The sequence below is a fragment of the Fundulus heteroclitus genome, chromosome 7, assembly GCF_011125445.2.
Source record: "Fundulus heteroclitus isolate FHET01 chromosome 7, MU-UCD_Fhet_4.1, whole genome shotgun sequence".
In the NCBI taxonomy this organism is placed as follows: domain Eukaryota; kingdom Metazoa; phylum Chordata; class Actinopteri; order Cyprinodontiformes; family Fundulidae; genus Fundulus; species Fundulus heteroclitus.
In genome coordinates this window covers 4697896-4722451 of record NC_046367.1, presented here as the reverse complement: position 1 = coordinate 4722451, position 24556 = coordinate 4697896, and the positions used below count along the sequence as shown (strand labels likewise).

Here is a 24556-nt window from a genome sequence, read left to right as displayed (position 1 = left end):
CCACAGGCTTTCAAAGTAGCTGTTATGAAACCTTTACTTAAGAATTTTAGATAAGAAAAAAAGATTAGATATAGGTCTGTAATTTACAAACTCATCTTGATCAAGAGATGGTTTCTTGAGAAAGTAGTTGCTAATCAACAATGTGAACATTACAAAGTAATGACCAACTTGAGGAGTTTCAGTCAGGCTTTAGAGCTCATCATAGCACTGAAACAGCTCTGGTGAAGGTCACTAATGACATTCTCATGGCCTCAGATAATGGACTTGTGTGTATACTTGTCCTGTTAGATCTCAGTGCTGCATTTGATACAGTTGATCACAATATTCTCCTACAAAGACTTGAGCATACTGTAGGGATTAAGGGAAAAGCATTAGGCTGGTTTAAATCTTATCTGTCGGACAGATTCCAGTTTGTTCATGTTAATAATAAATCTTCCTCAAACTCTAGGGTCACCTGTGGAGTACCACAGGGTTCAGTCCTTGGACCAATTCTCTTTACTATATATATGCTTCCAATTGGCAAAATTATCAGACAGCATGGGATTAATTTCCACTGTTATGCTGATGACACTCAGCTATATTTATCCATAAATCCTGATGAATCCAATCAGTTACTTCGACTGCAGTCATGTCTTGATGACATCAAAAGCTGGATGACTTTAAATTTCCTGCATTTAAATTCTGACAAGACAGAAGTTGTAATCTTTGGGCCAGAGTCTTCAAAAAATAAAGTTCTTAATCAATCACTTAATCTGGATGGCATTAACTTGGCCTCTGGTAAAAAAGTTTAAAATCTTGGTGTTGTTTTCGACCAAGACATGTCATTTAAATCCCATATTAAACAGGTTTCCAGAGTTTCCTTTTTTCACCTCCGGAATATCGCCAAAATTAGAAACATTCTGACCAGGGGTGATGCTGAAAAACTAGTCCATGCATTTGTTATCTTAAGGCTGGACTATTCACATTTTTTTCTGCTTGAAACTGTTTCAGAGGCCTGGTGACAAACACTCTATTTCTTGCATTTGTTACTTCAAGGCTGGACTATTGTAATTCTTTACTATCAGGAAGTCCACAAAATGCAGTTCGAAGTCTTCAGCTGATCCAAAATGCTGTGGCAAGAGTTCTGATGAAAATTAACAAGAGGGATCATATTTCTCCAATTTTAGCTTCCCTTCATTGGCTTCCTGTTAAATCAGGAATAAAATTAAATTTAAAATTCTCCTTCTAACGTATAAAGCCCTTAATAATCAAGCTCCATCATATATCAGAGCTCTGATTACCCCGTATATTCCTAACAGAGCACTTCGCTCTCAGACTGCAGGTCTGCTGGTGGTTCCTAGAGTCTCTAAAAGTAGAATGGGAGGCAGATCCTTCAGCTATCAGGCTCCTCTCCTGTGGAACCAACTCCCAGTTTTGGTCCGTGAGGCAGACACCCTATCTATTTTTAAGACTAATCTTAAAACTTTCCTTTTTGACAAAGCTTATAGTTAAAGTGGCTCATGTTACCCTGAGCTACCTTTATAGTTGTGCTGTGATAGGCATATAGGCTACTGGAGGACATCAGGGTCTAATTTTCTCACTCTACTGATTTCTACTGTTCTTCAGTCTACTGTTCTCCAGTTATGCATTGTATTACATTGAAATGACTGTTGTCATTTCAGCTTTTAAGTTTTTGCTTTCTCTCTTTTTCTTCATAGTAGGCACACCTGGTCTGACGTTCTGTTAAACTGTGACATCATCCAGAGAAGACGCTCACCCGCTACTATCATATAATGTAGAACCGATTACTGGATCAATGTGTGCTTCTGTGCTTTTTTGTCTGTCTTGTTGTGATGTCATACTGAGCCCGGTTCTGCTGGAGGTTTTTCCTTCCCGCTATTGGGTGGTTTTTCTTTCCACTGTCGCTTTATGCTTGCTCAGTATGAGGGATTGCTGCAAAGCCATGGACAATGCAGACGACTCTTCCTGTAGCTCTACGCTTCTTCAGGAGTGAATGCTGCTTGTCGGGACTTTGAAGCAATCAACTGGTTCCCTTATATAGGACATTTTTGACCAATCTGTATAATCTGACTGATTTTGACTTTGTAAAGTGCCTCGAGATGACATGTTTCATGAATTGGCGCTATATAAATAAAACTGAATTGAATTGAATAGATTTCTTACATTGTTCGGCTGTTTTTCCTCTTCTATTTTAACTTGAACATCACCTCTATGCCTAAATATGCCATATTATCCATTCATAATTGTGCGGTAGTTTTCCCTTTTGATAAGTTCGTCCTATTCTGCTTTACTGCTTAACTTTAAATGTATGTCTATGTTAGGGCTGGACGATAATTCAATAACAATATATATCGATCGATAGATGTGTGGCCGATAGAAAAAAAAGGGTCGATAAAAATTCGATAGACAGTTTTCCTTCCTTCCTTTCAGCCTATCATATTAGTTGATGCTACAGTCACTACTTCCTGTCAACCAATCGAATCGCGGACCCAGGCACGCCGTCACAAAGCGCTGCCCTCTCAAACCAGAGCACAGAGCACATGAATATGTCACAGCAAGGAGCGGCGGAGGAAACGGTCCCAAAACGGGGTTTTACTAGTTCGCCAGTCTGACAGAAATTAACCACAGTGATTTGTAAAACTTGCAAGGAACCGGTAAAAACAAAGTCTGGTAACGCAACCAACTTGTTTCATCACATAAGCCGCTCACAACCGCAGCAGCGTGAGCTGTGCAGCCCCGCCGCATCCTCGGAGGAATCTTCAGGAAGTTCTTCCAAAACAAAGCAGGTATAGCATCTAAACTGGGCTCCCTTCTTTGTGATAAAATGCAAAAGCGTCCAAGCGGCATAAGGACATCACGCATGCAGTAACGTGCTTCATAGTGATGGGTATGCTGCTGTTGTCTACAGTGGAAAAACCTGGCTTCAAACAACTACTCGCCACTCTTGATCCACGATGTAAAGTTCCGGGATGCAAGTTTATCTCTAACAGTGCTCCCTAAATTGTGCAACTAATGCAGGGAATCAGTGCAATCTGTGTCTTCCCATGCCACAACTTCAGACCTCAGCCCTGCATCAGCCTCTCAATTATGAAACCTGAGAAGTAACTAGTGTACTGTTCCCACCTAAATAGGCTATTTTATTTATTTATTTGGTATATTTATTTTGGTCATTTTACTGGTCACTTTAGTTTATTCTTTGTCACTATTTAATAACATAACTCAGGTCTTTTAAGTTATTTTTCTTTAACAAAATTCTGTTATGGTTAAAAAAGTTGGTTAAATAAAGATTTAATTGGAATTCTGTGTTTGTGTTCTTTATTAAAATTAAATCATTTAGCAATATCATAAAATGTCCAGGCAGAGCTGCACATAAAATATGGTTTTAAATATGTTCAATAATTATCAATATCGATCAATGTGCATTTTCTTTTTATCGATAAGCTTTTTTTATATATTGTCCAGCCCTATTCTATGTTTTTTTTTGCCACTATCATACCTGAATTTCCCCGTTGTGGAACAATAAAGGTATTTCTATTCTATCAAGGAGAACGTGGCTAAAATCCCCTTTACAAGAAATGGAGATCAGTAATTTCCCCAAAACTCAGATCTGTGCATGTGCAATTAATGCTCATTTTAAAGTCACAATTAACTGAGCATGATGTCAGATTTAAACACGATATAATTGGCTGTATCAGGAGACAGTGGAAAGCCTTTGTCACCATTTTCCACCATTTCTGCCCTGTATAGAACTACTGATTAAATGTATAGACCACAGAACACTCACAGCCAGAACGGTATGTAGCTAGTTCGTAGACTACCAGAAATATTTATTTTTCCACTGAACTCCAGAAGAAGTCTTAAGAACAGACCCCCACAAGGGAAGTGATCATCTGCAAATCTCACAAAATTGTCTCTTACACCTCAGTCAGGATCGGCCTTTTAGAAACCTCTTTATAGTTTTCCTTCCACCCAACAGCAATGTCATTAATGTCAACAATGAAATAAAGACTTATACTTATGGTTTAGCTCAGCTAGAGTAACTAAAGTGTATATCATGAACCACTTTTCTGGAGTTAATAAAAAAAGCTGTAGTTAGGAATGGTTTTGAGGGGCCAGTGTGGTTCGTTCTTAAATCCTGAAATGAAAATACAACAAAAGCACACGCTCAGAGACCGATCACATTCCACCAAACAGCTTCACCACCTATAGGCTCTGTAGGGAAGGAATGATAACAAATAATGATTTATTACAATATTTCTCTATGTGGTGGTGTAGAGAAGTCTGCATCTCTTGAACAGGGTTTGAATCCTAGCTGCATCAGGAAGAACATCTGGTGTAAAACTCTGCATGCAAGTCGCAATGACTTGCTGTGATCGCCTCTGAATAAGGGGGGAGCCAAAAGGACTCATCATCCTGTGATATCACCCCATCTTCAACCAGCCTGAATAAGGAATTGATACAACTTCTCTTGGCTCTGCTTCAGAGAACTACAAACCGCATTTCCTCAATGTGTAAACATCAGTTTGTGTCAATCGACGCAGGTGATACTACAGCACAAGTCATTTTTGTGTGAACATTCTCTGCTATGCTAACAGCCATTTAGAAATGCTCCCCAGCCATCGGAAACAAGGCTCTTCTCTTTCAGCTGCTCCCCTTAGGGGCTCACCACAACAGATCATCTGCCTATAATCTCATGTTATTTCTAGCATCCTCCTCTATCCCACCAACCCCTTATATACAATCTCCCTGATGTACTCAATGTTATTCCTGTCCATTTTGGTAACTTCTACTGGGGTTTTTCAGTCTTGTTTTTCTTGTTAGTGCCACCATGCCAGAACTCTACATCACAGCAGGTCTCACTACAGTTACCCAAGTCTTCCCTTTCTCACTTGCAGCTCTTTCTGTTGATCCTCCTTAACACACATATCCATTCACGGCACTCTGTCTGCATTCTGCACTGCCTATTTCCTTGGCTGGTTGACTGCCACGTCAACCACCTTCAGTACCTCTACTACATGCACCTTCACTATTCCATGTATTCTGACATATGAATTCTCCCTTGCTTTTACTGACTCATGCCTCTTCTTTCCAGACCACAGCTTCTCCTCTCCAAACTCTTCCAGTTGCTTGCTGCTGTCACTAAAGATCACAAGGTCATCAGAAAAAAAATGGAAGATGAGGACCTCTGTAACCCTGAGGTTCCACTCGATGTGGGAGCGCCGCCGTGCAGTTTCACCGCGCCTTTCCAACTGATCACAGCAACTTTAGTCAATCAGACCGGTTCCACCCGGAGCGTTTCTGAAGCGTCCCAGATGCCCCAGCGCTTTTCTAAAACTGTTCTGTTTTTGACGCTCGTCACACAAACTCCACATCAATCTAAAGCAGAGTGGATCTTTCAGGCAGGAAGTTGGTTGATGAAAAGAAAAGAAGATCTAATCAAATTTACAAGTAAAAGACTACATGTGCAGACTTTGGATCGCATTTTACTCTGAAATATCAATGTGTCATTACGTGCGGCTCTAGCACCATTCCACCAGAAGATCTCACTTGATTCTTGGCATCATGGATTACGATTTTTATTTTATTTAAAGCCCACAAGTATACGAGTATTGCACAATGATACAATCCTTCCATGATCCGAGTCCAACCGCGCAGCGGTGTTCCGCTCTGAAACACTCCCGCTGGAATAGGGTACCTGCCAGAAAGAATGCCACAACCACACCATGGTGCTCCCACATCACTTCCACATTAAGGGAAACCCTGGAGTAAGACCTCATCTGTCCACTCATCCATGATTTCTGGAATCCAAAAGAGGCTCAGAGTTGATCCCTAAGGTAAGCCCACATCCACTCCTATCTCACAAGTGTCTCACATCTTCCCATACTTGTCTGCCAGTCCCACTGTTTTTTCAGTATGTATTTTATCATCAATACTCAAAGTAAGCATCATGTCTGTAGTGTTCTGTAGTGTACTCCTCATGAAACAACATTTTTTCATCCAAACTTCTACAATGTATCTCTTTGCAATTAGAAGAGTTCTTCACTCATGTTGTTAAAAACCTCTTGCAGAACTCTACACTCCACAACCATTCCCTCACTCCCTCATCCTCTCTCCTAGAACTCTCCATTTAGATCAGTTTGTCCTTGCTCTTCATCATCCTCACAGCTCCTTGTACCTCCTCCTCACTAATCCTCTACCCTATCCAACTCCAAATCTCCACTCAGCTCCACTCAGCTCTTCAGAGTGGAGCACTTCCTCCATCCTCAACACATTCACTTTATCCTTACTCACTCCAAATGGCTGTACCATCCCTTTTTTCATGTCTGGTCTCATCCAACTCACCGTCAGCCCAGCACAATCTAAACTATGTAGGTAATGTTAGTGAAGCTCTGATGAGCCCTGACCTGGATACTCTACTGAATTCCTACTGTCGGATCCGTGCTTTGGGGACTGAAACTGGTGCAGGTCCCAGGAGGCAATGCTCAGCCATGCCTGTTAATGCTTGCATAAAATACACAGCAGTACAGTTCAACATGAGCATCAGTGTGCTGGTATACACTGATCAGAGTGGAGTAATGCTGCTCACCTTTGGTCTGCAAACAGCTCAGCACAGCTACAAGACGACTGATTCAGTCACCCTGCAGACACAGAAGGGAGAAACTGTGACAACACTGAACATTTCTATCACAACAGGCAAACAGGAAATGGAATATTGCAGCTAGGGATGGGTCTATTGTGCTGGTATTACTTTTGCCACATTATTTCATATGTGTTGTACCTCTGGACTAGAGGGTGACACGGGAGTGGATTTTCACTCTCACAGAAAAAAAATTGTGTCCCGTCCCAATCCCGGGCCAGAGTAGAAAAAAAAAGTCCTGTCCCATCCCACTTCTGGTAAAATTACTCCCACTCCCATCCCGCTCCCACTCAGAATGACTCCCGCCCCTGCCCCACTCCCATTCTTTTTGTCTTCATTAAGTTTTCTGGCAATACATTAAACCTGAATGTCAATGAAGGGTCAGTTAAGTACTTGTTTTTAGCTATAGTAAAGGCCAGTAAAAGTAAAAGGAATAATAATAAAAAAATAATAAAAGTAACAAACAAGGAAACAGACCATGCCTGTCTTAGTTGACTAAAGAAAATGTACAATGTTGCCTTTTACTAATTTATTAAGTAATTGTTTCACATGAACAATGAAGTTACTCTTATGTTTCAAATTCCTGAAACTAAAGAATAAAGAAAAAATAGACCGGAAGCACTGTTGGCTTCTGGGTCGTGTAGTTCTGTTGACTTGCATTATAGTTTAGGTTTCTTGGAAAAAAAACTACAAAATGGCAGTGGCGATCCTACATTTTTGATTTTCTATTTTATTAAATTTTTTTAATTAAATTTATTGATTATTTTTTATTACATTTTTTGGCCTTATTACATCGATATCCTCTTTACAACAAAAACATAATTTAATTTTTACAGTATACATTTGATAGCGATTAAATGAGAATAAATTACTTTTTACAATCACTGTCATAGAGAAGAGTCAGAAGGCGGACTTCCTGTTTGCGGTAAGGCGTATTGCGTCACTTCCTGTTGTTGCTGTGTGAACGACGGAGCTTTGCTCCAGGCTCTCTCGCTTTTTATCTTTAAACCTCTTTGCTGTAACATCTGTTTCCAAACATAAGCACTTTTAAAACATTGTCTGTGGCTGCTCATCACGTTTGGGAACTCCTCGTGTTTCACACGGTTTGTTCTTTGGCGTGATAATAGGGCGCTAGCCTAGCTTTAGCCTAGCGTTAGCCTAGCGCTAGCCAAGCCTTAGCCTCATAATGGCTTCTCCGGCTCTGACTAAGTCTCCTATCTGCTGCTCTCTGTGTCAGATGTTCAGTTATTCCTCTGCCTCCTTTAGTGATGATGGTACATGTAATAAATGTAGTGTTTTTGTAGCTTTGGAGGCGAGGGTGTCAGAATTGGAGACCCGGCTCCGTGCTGTTGAAAAACCAGCTGATAGCTGCTCTTTTGCTAGCGCGGAGCCGCATAGAGTAACTTCACGTAGCGAACCTAAAGCAGTAGCACCCGAGCAGCCTGGTAACCAGGCTGGCTGGGTGACAGTTCGTAGGAAGCATAGCTCTAGATTACAGACCCCAGATCACCACCAACCCATCTGCGTTTCTAATAAATTTTCCCCTCTGAGCGACAATCTCGCCGAGGAGCCGACCTTAATTATTGGCAGCTCCATAATGAGAAATGTGGCACTAAAGAAACCAGGGACCGTAGTTAAATGCCTACCAGGGGCCAGAACAGGCGACATAGAATCCTACCTAAAACTACTGGCTAAGGATAAGCGTAAATACCGCAAAATTGTTATTCACGCTGGCGGCAATGACACCCGGTCACGCCGATCAGAGGTCACCAAAGTTGGTGTTGCTTCGGTTTGTGAGTTTGCTAAAACAATGTCGGACTCTGTAATTTTCTCTGGTCCCCTGCCTGATCTGACCAGTGATGACATGTTTAGCCGCATGTCATCATTCAACCGCTGGTTGTCTAGGTGGTGTCCAGAAAACGACGTGGGCTACATTGATAACTGGAGAACTTTCTGGGGAAAACCTGGTCTGATCCGGAGAGACGGCATCCATCCTACTTTGGAGGGTGCTGCTCTTCTTTCTAGGAATCTGGCCGGATTTATTAGTTCTCCTAAATGCTGACAACCCAGGGTCCAGACCAGGAAGCAGAGCCGTAGTTTAACACACCTCTCTGCAGCTTCTGTACTGTTACCCACCCATTACCCTATTGAGACGGTGTCTTTCCCACGGCCAAAACTTAACAGATCAAAAACTGATCTAAAAGGAACAAATCATAAAAACCTAATAAAAATCAATATGGTTCACCTTGAACCTAAAAATAAAATAATAAAATGTGGTCTATTAAATATAAGGTCTCTCCCTCCAAAGACTTTGTTAGTTAATGAATTGATTTCTGATAATCAGATTGATTTGTTTTGTCTCACAGAAACCTGGCTACAAGAGGACTACGTTAGTATAAATGAGTCAACCCCCTCCAGTTATTCAAATTTCCACATTCCCAGATCTGTGGGAAGAGGAGGAGGAGTGGCAACTATCTTTCAGTCTGATTTATTAATTAGTCCCAGGCCAACTAATAATTACAGTTCTTTTGAACATTTAACCCTCAGTTTCCCTCATCCAAACTGCAAAGCAATAAAACCTCTTCTGTTTGTTGTTTTGTATCGTCCACCAGGCCCTTACACTCAGTTTTTGGATGAGTTGTCAGATTTCTTATCTGATTTGGTGTTAAATACTGATAAGGTTATTATAGTGGGTGATTTTAACATCCATGTTGACACTGAATGTGATAACCTTAGTGTAGCCTTTAAAACTATCCTAGATTCAATTGGTTTTGCTCAAAATGTGCATGAACCGACGCACTCTCGGCTCCATACTTTAGACCTTGTTCTGACATATGGCATTGATTGTGAAGAATTAACAGTATTCTCTCACAACCCTGTCCTGTCTGATCATTTTTTAATAACATTTGAGTTTAATCTAACTGAATTCTCCACCCCCAAAAGAGGGTTCCATTATAGTAGATTTTTATCGGATAATGCTGTATCAAAACTTAAAGAGTCTGTCCCCTTTTTAATATCCTCAGTATTGCAGAAATGCCCTGTAGATGGCAGCATTGCTGTTTCTTCCCATTCACAAATCGATACCTTTGCTAACAATGTGACTTCCTCATTGCGTTCTGCATTAGACAATGTAGCTCCCTTGAAAAAGAAGGTGATTATTCACAGGAAGCTGGCTCCTTGGTTTAATTCAGAGCTGCGTTCCTTGAAGCACAATGTTAGGAAATTGGAGAGAAAATGGCGCTCTACACACCAAGAGGAATCCTACTTAATCTGGAGGGACAGACTATTGTTGTATAACAAGACCCTCCGCAGAGTTAGAGCAGCATATTTTTCATCATTAATTGAAGAGAATAAAAATAATCCTAGATTTCTCTTTAGTACAGTTGCCAAACTTACCCGGAGCCACAGCTCTGTTGATCCATCCATTCCCTTAGCTCTTAGTAGTAATGATTTTATGGGATTCTTCATAAATAAAATTGATGCCATTAAAAATAAAATAATTGGCATCCTCCCAAACATGATTACCTCGTCCTCAGTAAGTGAGGCAGCATTGGAGGAATCTTTAGAATCTGTGCAGTGTTTGAACTGTTTAGAAGCAGTAGAGCTTTCTGAGCTATCTAAAATTTTAGCTTCATCTAAACCTTCTACCTGTATGTTAGACCCAATCCCAACCAAGTTGTTTAAGGACATATTCCCTTTGATCAGTGGCACTATTTTAGACATGATTAATCTATCCTTAGTAAATGGATATGTACCACAGGTTTTGAAAGTAGCTGTTATTAAACCTTTACTTAAGAAACCTTCTCTTGATCAAGATGAGTTAGTAAATTACAGACCTATATCTAATCTTCTTTTCTTATCTAAAATTCTTGAGAAAGTAGTTGCTAATCAACTTTGTGAACATTTACAAAGTAATGACCTACTTGAGGAGTTTCAGTCAGGCTTCAGAGCTCATCATAGCACTGAAACAGCTCTGGTGAAGGTCACTAATGATATTCTCATGGCCTCAGATAATGGACTTGTGTCTATACTTGTCCTGTTAGATCTCAGTGCTGCGTTTGATACAGTTGATCACAATATTCTCCTACAAAGACTTGAACATACTGTAGGGATTAAGGGGAAAGCATTAGGCTGGTTTAAATCTTATCTGTCAGACAGATTCCAATTTGTTCATGTTAATAATAAATCTTCCTCAAACTCTAGGGTCACCTGTGGAGTACCACAGGGTTCAGTCCTTGGACCAATTCTCTTTACTATATATATGCTTCCGATAGGCAAAATTATCAGACAGCATGGGATTAATTTCCACTGTTATGCTGATGATACTCAGCTATATTTATCCATAAATCCTGATGAATCCAATCAATTACTTCGACTGCAGTCATGTCTTGATGACATCAAAAGCTGGATGACTTTAAATTTCCTGCATCTAAATTCTGACAAGACCGAAGTTTTAATCTTTGGGCCAGAGTCCTCAAAAAATAAACTTCTTAACCAATCACTTAATCTGGGTGGCATTAATCTGGCCTCTGGTAATAAAGTAAAAAATCTTGGTGTTATTTTTGACCAAGACATGTCATTTAAATCCCATATTAAACAGGTTTCCAGAGTTTCCTTTTTTCACCTCCGGAATATCGCCAAAATTAGAAACATTCTGTCCAGGAGTGATGCTGAAAAACTGGTCCATGCATTTGTTACTTCAAGGCTGGACTATTGTAATTCTTTACTATCAGGAAGTCCACAAAATGCAGTTCAAAGTCTTCAGCTGATCCAAAATGCTGCAGCAAGAGTTCTGATGAAAATCAACAAGAGGGATCATATTTCTCCAATTTTAGCTTCCCTTCATTGGCTTCCTGTTAAATCAAGAATAGAATTTAAAATTCTTCTTCTAACGTATAAAGCCCTTAATAATCAAGCTCCATCATATATCAGAGCTCTGATTACCCCGTATGTTCCTAACAGAGCACTTCGCTCTCAGACCGCAGGTCTGCTGGTGGTTCCTAGAGTCTCTAAAAGTAGAATGGGAGGCAGATCCTTTAGCTATCAGGCTCCTCTCCTGTGGAACCAACTCCCAGTTTTGGTCCGTGAGGCAGACACCCTGTCTACTTTTAAGACTAGGCTTAAAACTTTTCTTTTTGACAAAAATTATAACTAGTGACTCATGTTACTCTCAGCTACCTTTATAGTTTTACTGCTATAGGCTTAGGTTACTGGAGTATATCAGGGTCTAATTTTCTCACTATATTGAGTTCTACTGTTCTTCAATTATGCATTATGTGTTGTCATTTCTGCTTTAACTTTCTGTTCTCTCTCTTTTCTCTTCATAGTAGGTACACCTGGTCTGGCGTTCTGTTAACTGTGACATCATCCAGAGAAGACAACTCACCTGCTACTACCATCTAATGTAGAACAGATTACTAGATCAATGTGTGCTTCTGTGCTTTTTTGTTTCTCTTGTTGTGTCTCTGTTCTGTCTTCTGTAACCCCAGTCGGTCGAGGCAGATGACCGTTCATACTGAGCCCGGTTCTGCCGGAGGTTTTTTTTTCCCGTTAATGGGTGGTTTTTCTTCCCACTGTCGCTTCATGCTTGCTCAGTATGAGGGATTGCAGCAAAGCCATGTACAATGCAGATGACTCTTCCTGTGGCTCTACGGTTCCCCAGGAGTGAATGCTGCTTGTCGGGACTTTGATGCAATCAACTGGTTTCCTTATATAGGACATTTTTGACCAATCTGTATAATCTGACCCAATCTGTATAATATGATTGAACTTGACTTTGTAAAGTGCCTTGAGATGACATGTTTCATGATTTGGCGCTATATAAATAAAATTGAATTGAATTGAATCATACAACCGTGACTGTATTAACCCAGTAGAGTTTTGCCTAAGTAAAACCAGGGAGAAATTAGTTTCTCTATTGCATGGCGTCATTTCATTGGTAAGTTAAACTCTGACTCTTGTAGGGAAGATACTACTGGTTGGAACTACTGGTAACCTTTCCATGCATGTTAATTGGAGGCCTGGTTTTTCCATATAGGAAGCCAGTCTAGCTTTAACTCTGACCAGTTCATATGAAACCCTTAAATGGAAAGCAGGAGGCTCTAACTAGACTGCAGGCTACAACAAGGTGGTGATAAAACAAAAAAAAATTCTAATGAGGTAACCGAAATGTCCAGAGACTCGCAGCTGTCTACACACCAAATATACTGACGACAGGCGGCACCAGTGTGTGTTCTTTTCATGCTGACTAAGCTAACGTGTGGGACCTTAAAATAAGCGACAAGGCACTACGCTTTGTTGCCGTAGTCTCCATGTCATTTCCACACAGCGTGTGTTTCTGACCCACTAGTCTCCTTTGAAGCTTTCCCTCCCCTCCTTGACTCCAGGTTGTACTTTCTTCTCCATCTATATTCACTTGCTCAGCTGATGTCCCACTAAATCACCACTGCTCACCATCACAGCCATCAGCTCCAGGCCTCTCATTGAAGAATTCATACAGAAAGCAACCTACTGCAGGAGAAATGCTCTAATTATGTTTTTTTTCCCCAGTCTTTGAAGTGAGTGCATATCTCATGGGTGTGTGTCTGCAGTCCCTCCACAAACTAACCGGCCTGTACAAAAATCATAAAAATATCCCAAGTTCACATGACAGAGGAAGCACACACACACCGCTCCTCCTACTGCTGGCATAAAAATATTAGCAGCCTTCATGTGATCGGTAGCTATGGGCTGAAATAACATTAACAATGCTGTTAGAACAGAAACAGAAGCAATTGATTTCTGTTTCGTTCTCCGAAGCAAAACTGCGACCAGTCCAGAGGCGTTGCAGCCGAAAAGAATCTTCTGCCAAGTCTGAGAAGAGAACTGTGGCACATCTGGAGGCTAACCAGACCAAATAAAAGGAGTCCTGTTTAAAAATCCAATAACATCAAGAAGAAGTTTCTGGGGCTTAGTGGGAAGAGTTGTGGGTTCAAATCCAGCTTCCTTCCTTCCTTTGCGACATGCTGATGTACCCTTTGTCAAGGGATTTAGAAGTTGCGTGCAGATCTGCATATTGGTGCATGAATACGTCCATTTTGTGACGTGAATAAACCACCACTGTTCTTTTCCTCAAACTTAACTTAGCTCTCCAGGACATTTGAAGTACAGCAACCACCCCGACTTCCATTTTAAGATTACACCATTTCATTTATCTATTACGAAACCGTGTTAGAGTCCAAAACTGCCAGGTAGTGAGACGATAATCATGAGAAAATTCAGTCTTATGATCTGGTTGCCTTGGACCAGGAATGTATTTCAAAGTTGCAGGACACCGGCCCCTGAGCAGTTATACACCTCTGATCCAACATGGAGCCACGCTAGTTAAACAGCCACAAAACAAAGTCAGCATGAGTTTCTATTGCAAAAAAAAAGTACCAAGTGCCAGCTCATGGTAGTGGACACTGCTGGACTGATGTGGCAATGTTAAAGCTCCCTTCAAAAATAAAAGTGATTTGTCAGGAAGCCACTTCCTCATCCTGCTGTGTTGCAATTGATTAGTTGACAGGAAAGCATCTGGAAGAATTGGTCAATAATGCTGTAGTGTGGTTCACTATGTCCTCGGTACTAACCTCTAGTTGTACAACCCTTCTTTTTTTTTTTTTTTCTTTTTTTTTAGAACTTAGACTTTTATTATTTTTGCAGAGCAATGATACAACCATGCATTAAAGGCACATGACACAAATGTTGACAATATAAAGTTTTCCATAAATAAACATCTTAGTCACAATTGTAGGTTCATCTTCATACAACCCCAAAATAAGGATACACTTTGGGAGGGATAGCTAGACATCATATGCCAAGAGACAAACTTGTTGGGTTTATTTACATCAACATTGCTTCTGCTGGCCCCCAGCGCAGGCTAAAAGTGTTTTTTTGAAGTCTTAATGAGTAGGTTATCTTTTCCATTTTATACAATTCCCTTACTTTTTGGACCCATAAGTCATAGGAAGGAGGCTCCAGCTGCATCCACCTTATTGTGATGCATTTCAGGGCAGCTGTAAAAAGGACATTTAACAGATATGCTTTGGCCCGTCCTTGCAAACCATCTGGTATAATACCAAGTACCGCAACTGCAACATCCTTTGGTATAACTCCTGGGAAAATATGGTTTATAGTTCTGTACACCTCATCCCAAAAGTTTTGAAGTTTGGGGCATGACCAAAAAATGTGTGTATGATTGGGGACCGCTGAGCCACAATTTCTCCAACACAAGCTTGGTACTTTAGGATCCATCTTGGCAACCACATCTGGGGTCCTGAAATATCTGCTAATAATTTTCCATTTATATTCCCGCCACATATTTGAGTTTGTAACTCTATGAGCCTCAATCCAGACTCCCTCCCATGCCTCGTCAGAGATTATTTTGGCCGTCTCTGCCTCCCATCTTTGTTTTGTCCAAGTGGTCCCATAACCAACAGACCGGAGCTGTACTCTGAAAACTGACTTAATAAACCCTGGAACATCCTCATTAGGGGCATATACATTTATAAAGGATACCGCTGTTCCATCAATTATCCCATTTACCAAAATAAATCTGCCCTCCTTGTCCTTATGTACTAACGTTTCAGTAAAATTAATTTGCCTATGTATTAATATAGCCACACCCCTTTTCCTGCCAGAGCAATGTGACGAATAGTAAACTTTATCAGCCCATGACTTACTTAATTTTGTATGTTCCACATCTGATGGATGTGTTTCTTGCAGCAATGCTACTTGACATTTTGATTGTTTAAGTTGTAGCAGTACTTTTCATTGGACTATGCAAACCCTTCACGTTACAACTTGTTACAGTTAATGTACTCATAACTCATTTAATTTAAAAATGTATATGTGATAGTATTGTGCTGGAGGCAGAGACGGCCATTTGATGGGTGGAGCCAAACATTTGAGTAACATGAACGATGAACACCAAGACGATACAATAAAATAGTAAGACTTTGCTGTGCAATATTGTCAAGACTAATATTCAAATGCTCTGCTTTTTTAGTTGCAGTAAGATCCTCGGGGAACAGAAGGATCAAAACGCAAGAAACACAATAAAAAATGAACATAGATAACATAATGCAAGGTAGTGGGTTTAAGTCCCTAGCCACTATAGAAAGCGGCAACAAGCACAACCGAAAAAGAATTGGATGTGTGCAAAAACAAAAAAAAAAGAGAAATTAAGAGTGTGGAAGTTCAGGCTCCTGCAGGAGAAGTACTTTAACCACAGCATAGAATCTACTAGTAATATTAATGCATCTTAATTATAACTTAGTAATTTAACAAGGTTAGAAGTGTGCACCTTTCAAACGTATCAGTTTAGATAAGTGACATTGAACGCAATTACAGTTGGCATTTAAAGGTATACTATGCAACCGGGGTTGATTTTCCAGCGAGGCTCCCCCCAGAGGGCGAAAGTAAAAGTGCACTGTCGTAAAGATGCTCAGCTGTTCTGGTTTCTCCGTCAAGCCAGGCGCGGTTGTTTTGAGCTTAGCAGACAGGCGAACGCAACGAAAAGTGGAAAAAACGGCAGTACAAACAATGACTAACACAGTGAAAGTATGAACATCAAGCTTCCCGCAGCGCTATCTTGGCAAGGCGGCGGCCGCCGCCGCCTCGCCAGTTTTATTATTATTATTTTTTTTTTTATGTTGGCGAGACGCTACCGCCGCTGCCTCGCCAAGCCGCAGCCGCCTCGCCAAGCCGCGGCCGCCGCCTCGCCTGGTTTATTATTATTATTATTATTATTTTATGTTGGCGAGACGCTACCGCCGCCGCTTCGCCAAGCTGCCGCCGCGGCCGCGGCGGTAGAATCTAGCCAACATAAAAAAAATTAAAAAATAATAATAATAATAATAATAATAATAATAAAACTCGATATGCTTGCATGTTTATTTGACGTTAACACGCGGTTCTTTGTTGTTGCTTTCGCGCGTGCATATAGTGAATGGCAGGGCAAAAACACATGGAGTTCTCGCCGTAAAGCAAGACCAACTCTCGCAGTCTTGCACGAGACTTCTGAGCCTGTGTGTGCGGGCCGAGAGCTCTTGCAATTGCAAGTGCGGTATTTCCCCCACAGACCACCAGGGCGGCCGAGAAAACCTTTGTTCGACCTGAAATGACTCATTTAATCATCCAAAACGGTATGGAACACATTAATTAACTGAAAAATGTTGCATAGTATGCCTTTAAGCACTAAAGACAATATTTCAGAGTTGGGATCTGCTGGTCCGTATTGTGTCCTATTAGCGTTTGCGGCTTCGCTTACGTTTCAGTTATCGCAGTGGGGATGGTTTTCCGTATGTAGTCCATGGCCTTCACTGGATCCCGAAACTCCTTACTGTCCTCTTTGTATGTGATTTTGAGTCTTGCTGGGTAAAGTAATCCGAAGCGCACATCGCTCCGTCCCCGTAAAGCTTTCCGTGCATCGGAGAAGGCTGCGCGTGCCTTGGCCACACTGGTGGTGTAATCCGGGAAGATTGCGATTCTTTTGCCCTTGTAGGTCAGCGGGGCTTTTTCCCTGGCTCTTCTCAAGATGTCAGCGGCGTCTCTATCATAATGCAGCTTGGCTATGATCAACCGAGGTCTTTCTCCGTCTCCCGGTTTCGTCAGAGCGGCTGTTCGGTGTGAGCGATCGACTTTTACATCCCGGTCCATCTGGAGCGCTTCTCTAATAATTTCAGAAACCTCTGCAGGGTTGGCGGAGTTCGGCTGTTCCTCAACGCCAACTATACGGATGTTTCCGCGACTCATTATCCCCTCCACGTCCTCGCACTTGTCCCGTATCTTAACCAGCTCGCTCTGAAGTTCAGTAACGGTAGTCTGCAGAGTGTTTACCTCATCAGACCATGTAGACCAGGGGTGTCAAACTCATTTTGGTTGAGGGGCCGCATACAGCTTAATCTGATCTCAGGAGGGCCACACGAGTTAACTCATTGCAAGATTAAATAAAACTAATAAATGTGGACTTGTTGTTGATTTTTATATTAAATTAATTTTACTTTTACACAATATATTATGAATAACCTCAGCATTTTTAAGAAAAGTATGTGCAATTTCAACAATACTTTTACTCAGTTAAACATTTACTTGTGCATTATGCATAAGAACTGATCACAGTGATTGTACAATGTTGAAAAAGATTTATTCACATTTTTTGGAACTTAAAAACACTGTCCTACATGACAAAATACATCAAACAGATAAAAATTAAAAAATAATTTAAATTTTTCCACACCTGAAGCTTAATCTGCCCCTCGTGGACAATATAGGAACTGCTTATTTTCAATTAGACGAAGTACATGTTTTTTTCAATAATTGTTTTATCATTCTCTTCCTTTTATCTCCTCTTTCTTTCACCTTTTGTTTTTTTTCTTCTTGTTCTTTCCTCTTTTCCTCCTTTCCTCTCCTACTTTCCCATTGTAGTGTCCATATCGTTTGAGATATTCCCCGCATGAATCATAATAAAACTATTCATATTCATAAATCAAGCGGAGCAGTATGGCAAAAGCAGTACTGCTCCACTTGTGAAAGTCAAATCTGATGAGCTCTTTTTGGCATTAAGACAACAATTCTTATTGCCACATTGCCACACAGGACGACACTGAAAAAAAAAAAAAAAAAAAAAAAAAAAAAAAAAAATATATATATATATATATATATATATATATATATATATATATATATATATATATATATATATATATATATATATATATATATATATATATAATGATAATGCATTTAGCCACAGGGCCGGACTAAATTGTTCGGCGGGCTGTATGTTTGACACCCCTGATGTAGACAATCCACCTTTAATATCTTCAATGTCTGTTTTTACTGAGGTGATTTCTGCACGGGTGGCGGTGGCATTGCTGGCTATTTCGGCCCTCACTGCGTTGATATCAGCTCTGAGAGTGGCGAACTCTTCAGACAGCGCACTCCTCATTTCCTCCCTTATAATTTTGGAGATTTCCCCTCGCATAGAGGTTAGGATATCGGCTCTCAACTCTTCACACATACCAGGGCTCTTGGGTTGTGGGTCCTCATCTGGAGTACGCTGCCTCGTGGATCTGGAATTAGCCATTAGCTTTGCCGTGTTACCGTCGTATTTGAATTTGCGAAGTTTATCCGCCATTTATCAAGTAAAGTCTACTGGAACGGAATTCTTTACAGTCCAACACCTCTATTAATCCGATTCAGGTCACAAATAGTGAGCAGTTGTGGTTTTTAAAGCGAAGATGTTGATAAGCCTGCAGGAGCTCTGAAAATATCCGTCTTTACTCCATCTTATCTCACTAGCGCCCCCGTTGTACAACCCTTTTATTATACTGCAGTAAAATAAATATTATTTCATAGTCAAATGCTTGCCCAATAACTAACATGAACTGACAGACTGATTCTTCTAATAGTCAATATTTCACGATATAATCTGTCTTAACGTCAATGTGTGTCAAGAATCTTGGTGACTTAATTTAGTGAAACTTATGTTCATTAATGACAGATTGATTTTCACACACTTTATCAAAAAATCTAATTAGTTAATAATCATCAATATAAAGGTTTTTCAGAATCTTTATTCTTAGAGGGCATGACAATCCACCGATGTGACTTGCATGTAGACATGTAACATTGCATTACAACAAGAACTGCATCTAAATAACCATGCTGGGTTTGGACCAGTCGGAAGGTATACCATGTTTAGGCGCCTTTTAAAAAGGACATGCTGGTGACGGCTCACTTTTACCTCCAGTTATATGGAGCCAAAAGTAGAGCTTTCCTTAGCCCAGCCATTACTGTATGCCATCAGTTAACTGGTAATGGCTCATCAACCAAAGAAACACCACCAAGTATAAAAACATAATAATAATAATAATAACAAAAATTATTAGACAATTATTTTGTACGTCATAAAATGTGTTTCTTTCAAGGCTTAACATTTTTACATCCCTGCTTTAAACACTTGGTTTCAAACAACTGGAACGTTTCAACATTTCCACACTTTAACTATAAAATCTTAACAATATAAAATATAAACTTTTCAAAAAACTGACATTGTTTTTCTCATCAGCGCTGACCTTTGTTAGCGCTGATGCTGGTGGGAGCAAAAGCCAAAAGTCTGTGGATGCTGCCATCTATGGCAACAGTTAACACATTATGTAAAAGAGGAAAATAAATATGAAAATAATTTGTTAAAGAAGTTAAAGTGAAATAATTTTTATGTTTGTGCCAAAATGTTGAGAAATAACCACCTCTTTAAATGTGTTAATTTATCTTACTGGAAGTTGGATTTATTTCGGTTTTATGCAACCAAGCTCTAAAACCTCTTTGGTGAGTCATAAGAAATATCTTTATTTTCTATCATATATATTTTCCTAGATTAAGTCTGACCAACATCTGAGCTCTGTTCATTAAATGGTTTTATTTTGGAATCCCTATTTATTAGTGTTGTGTTTATGAAGAGCTTAGCCTCTCCTTCTTGGCAGATTGATGACTCTCATGTTACCCAACTGACCACTTTCAAGGATATCACAAAAGAAGTCAGGGTGCCAAGAGAAAAAGCTTTTTGCTCTCCAAGGGGAAACAGTAGTCTTACCTCTGTTAGTCCCCCTTTAATAGAAATTTGCTCCATTGTAAGAGGGCTGTGTTGGTACATTTTGGCTTCCTCCCACAGTCCAAAAACATGACTATTTAGGTTAGGTTAATTGGCTTCTCTAAATTGTCCTTAGGTGTGAGTGTGTGCGTGAATGGTTGTTTGTCCTGTCCGTCTCTGTGTTGCCCTGCGACAGACTGGCGACCTGTCCAGGGTGTACCCCGCCTCTCACCCAGTGTACGCTGGAGATAGGCACCAGCAACCCCCGCGACCCCATGAGGGATTAAGTGGGTCAGAAAATTGATGGATTGATGGACTCTATAAGGGAGTCAGTGAATCGTGCATTTCCCAGCTTCAGAGGGTACAAAATGCTGCTGCACATCTCTTAACAGATACAAGAAAATGTGAGCATATTTCTTCTAATTTAGCCTCTCTACATTGGATACGAGTACATTTTAGGATTTGTTTTAAAATCCTTTTATTTGCTTTTAAAGCTCTTAATGGCCTTGCCCCACCTTACTTGTCTGAGCTGCTACATCCCTACACACCCTGCCGTTCCCTTAGATCAGCTGGGCAGTTGTTACTGAGGGTGCCGAAGACAAAGCGCAAGCAAAGAGGGGACCGTGCTTTTTCTGTAGCAGCTCCCAAACTGTGGAATGATCTTCCTCTGGGCATTAGACAGGCCTCTTCACTTTCTGATTTTAAATCCCTTGTTAAGACCCATTTCTTTTTCTTGGCTTTTGACACAATCTGTGATGTTGACTTTGTTTTATTGTGTTTTACTTTCTTTAATTTTATTACTACTTTTATATACTATTTTGCTTATTGCTTTATGATTTTATGATTATGATTTTGTACCTTGTGATTGTGTATTGCACTTTGGTATTGAGGGTGTTTAAAGTGCTTTATGAATAAAATTGGTATGGTATGGTTTATTTGACACATTCTTTAATCATTTGATATGTTTCACTTCCATATAGGAAAGGAACCATGCAAGATTTGAATTTGAGTTGAATTGCTAGTTTGTACCAAGATAATTGCTGTATAAAGTTAATTCTGGTTAAAGATGTCCCTGATATACGTTAGTGAGGCAATAATACCACTGTGTCTCATTCCGCCTACTTCTACACTTCGAACACTTAGTTTTAAGTAGGTAGTGTAGTTAACACAAAAAGTCAGTGCACTGAAAGTACCCGGATGACCCCCTAAAAACAGGCACAAAATGCAGTGTGTAACGATGGACCCTACTCGCACTAAACGGACGCCATCTTGACTACAAAGTGGAAAGGGAGGGGCTAAGGACGTCGGGAAGATGTTCCCATTTTGAAAATAATGGCGGACAATTCAGCCGAGACAGCCGGAGCTTCAACACCGCAATCATATAAATGTAAGTAAGGGTGGTAATACGAGGCATTGTACTCGATAGGTGTTTGTAAAATACACGAACATACCTCATGTTCAGCCCATATTTTGGAGGACGTATTTGACATCGGAGGCGATGTAATTTCAACATGCTGTGAATGTAAACGATTGTTGTTTTTATAAAAAAAACGCCAGCATATATTTTTTGGCGGTCTGAAAAATTTGTGGTCACGTGTGTTGCGTTCGTCACGTCATCCCGTCATTTCCGGTAAGTGTTTTAACGTAAGTGTTCCTTTTGGAACACTACTAACTGTAAGTTAGTGGGCACTACGGCAGTAAGTGGTCAGTGTACATTAGCAGTGCACTGACGGAAGTATTCGGAATGAGACACAGCCCATGTCTCAGATAGATGTCACCCGAGTAGTGAGGTGTAGTTACATTACTTGAAGGGGAAACTTGATAGCTTTGACTCCGTTCATTTAATGCAGACAACACAAGAGTCCACAATAGGAACATTAAGCTTTTAAGACAGTTTGAAGTTTACTCTGATTAATTTCAGGAAAAGCTCTCTGTGAACACACAGCCAAATTTTATGCAATTACCACCATTTTGAAAGCAGTCTCAAAAAACAACAGCAATTACAACGATCTGGTGTTTTGGCTACGCTTACTTTTCTTTCTTGGTACCATGGCTGGAGCTGTGGCTTCACTCCTGGTTGGAAAAGAAGTCAAAACAGATGAAGATAAGCTTCTGTGGTGAAGTGGAATTAGGTGTTGGAAAAAAGTTCAGTGACAAAAAGCAGCAGCAAAAAGAAATGTCTCCTGTTTTAGTATCAGTACGCTGTTTTGTGGGCAAGAATCTGATAATTTCAATTCTCCTTAATAAAGCAAGAAAATATCCGGACCCCGTTTAGGAAAGCTGGGTTAGTGGATATTCAGAGTAATTTCTAGGTAAATTCCTGCATACCCTTTTCCGTTTCAAAAAGCCTTTATCCTAAGTCAAATTATGAGTCAAATTCACTCTGTGAAACAACCCTGCTACCGAGCCGAGTTGTGAGGGCTAACTCAGTTTTCCTCGTTTTTAGCCGAGATCTGCACAAGGAAGTGTCGGAAAAAGAGTGTCCTTTTCTGGAGAAGGCTGTATGCTGGAGCACAAATACTCCACAAAAATCTATGTCGGGAGAGGCTGATCAGACTATCATTAAATGTCCAACCATTTCTGGATTAATATATTTTCAAGCATTTCTGTTTTCCACCACTGTTAAAGATTTATCTCAATATTCTCAGCCTGCACATCGTTCTTCTAACACAAAGGGACACTCTCAGTTCCGAACAATTTCTTTATGCCAATACCAGCTTTTTAATAACGTAGGTGATGCAGAAAATATTTTAGAGGCAGCTGTATGTTGCACTGTCAGGAATGTTACTGTGCACTCAGTTATAGTAGAGCTTAAAGGTGTTTCATAGTCAGAGACAATTAGTGCCCAGGACATAGGAGTGGCCCAAAAGTCAGCGCGTGCTGACTGCAGCAGCTTCACCAAAGTCTCCACGTCTGTGTCATGGCTCAGAATTGGAGAGAGAGAGACCACAGGAGCGGAAAAACATGAGGGAAAGTAGTGCCGCTTGGCTCTATTTTAATACCGTAAATGAAATCAAGCTGAATGTTTTGTAAAAAGCCGGTTAAATTCAGTGGAAACACAACAAATTTATCTAAGCACGTGAAAAACCATGAGCAAGAAAACGTCGAGCAACAGAGCCATCCCTAGCGATAACAGAGACAGCTCAGGTGGAGGGGCTTACTGCCCGATTGGATAGTCTTGAGCATAGTTGCTCAGAGATGAATCACACTTTTAATTTCAATGATCCCGCGTTATGGCCAACAAAACTGACTGATTCTGATCAAATGAATGTTGTGCGTTTAATTGAAAAAAAGAAAGCCTTTCTTAGAGATTCGGAGGGCAGAGAATTCCCAAAGTATCTAACATATTCTACTTCCTGCAGTGGAAGGGAAAAAATTGTTAGGGACTGGCTAATATACAGCAGGTCAAAAAAGGCCATAATTTGGCTGCCATGCTTGCTGTTCTCTGAAGAAGAAAAAGATCAACTAGTACACTAAATTCAATAGATGGGTTAAAAATATCCAATATAAAATGCAGAGATTTCCAGGATATGAAATAAATGAAATTAAAATGTAGGTGCTTTACGAAGAGGTTTTTGCCTACGCCATGGCGAGAATAACAAGAAGGACTTTAAAGCTCAAAACCGTGGACTTTTGACCGAAGTGAAATTATTTTTATAGGTTGGATATTGGACATTCGCACTGCTCTGATTTGGCTTTGCCTTTCTCCACTTTGTCCAATACTGCTGCGACAGCAAAGCAGAGAGCCTGCCTTCTCCCTCAAACACAGAGACCGTACACTCTAAAGGGACAGAATTTAACAGCTTTCAGTGTGTGTAAAATGAGAGAAACCCTCGCGAAATCCACAGATCTGATTTAGTTTATTAAATACAGAACACCGGTAGGTGTATTTTTCCCTTCAAGCATAAATATACTTAAAAATGTCAAACAACTAATGAACTATCTGTAATTTCAAGCAGAGAGGGCACGGGATTAATATAGAATCGTACTTTCCCTTTGTTCTCCATCCAAAGACATCTGAGTAGGTCAAAGCAGTGGACAATGCACGTACTTCTAATAAAAGTTCACTTATTTAAGCCGTCCTCCCAATTGATCAGCTGACAGTACAGCTATGAGTGAATTATCCTATTTAAATAAGCCAAAGTTGATGTTCCACTATGTGTTAGTCTGTGATTTGGTCATGTTTAGCTGTAGGAATGTTGGTCCACAATGTTGAGAACATAATTCATTCAGGGGATCATGGGTTAAGAAATAAGGTGGATAAATTCAAGACAAAAACATATTATCTCTGTTAATTTTATGTC

At 40.2% G+C, this 24556-nt stretch overlaps 1 protein-coding gene across 4 annotated transcripts in view; it reads right to left on the bottom strand.

Annotated features, from left to right (window-relative positions):
- The window catches only part of raph1a (Ras association (RalGDS/AF-6) and pleckstrin homology domains 1a), a 199550-nt gene that overhangs the window by 123624 nt on the left and 51370 nt on the right, over nt 1–24556 (bottom strand). For 3 of the 4 annotated variants that reach the window (XM_036138782.1, XM_036138783.1, XM_036138784.1), the window contains exon 2: nt 6587–6638. The exons of the other annotated variant lie outside the window; for it this stretch is intronic. The gene's annotated coding sequence lies outside the window, so the exon portion shown is untranslated. The remainder of the gene's footprint in view (nt 1–6586; nt 6639–24556) is intronic. 4 annotated transcript variants of the gene reach the window in all.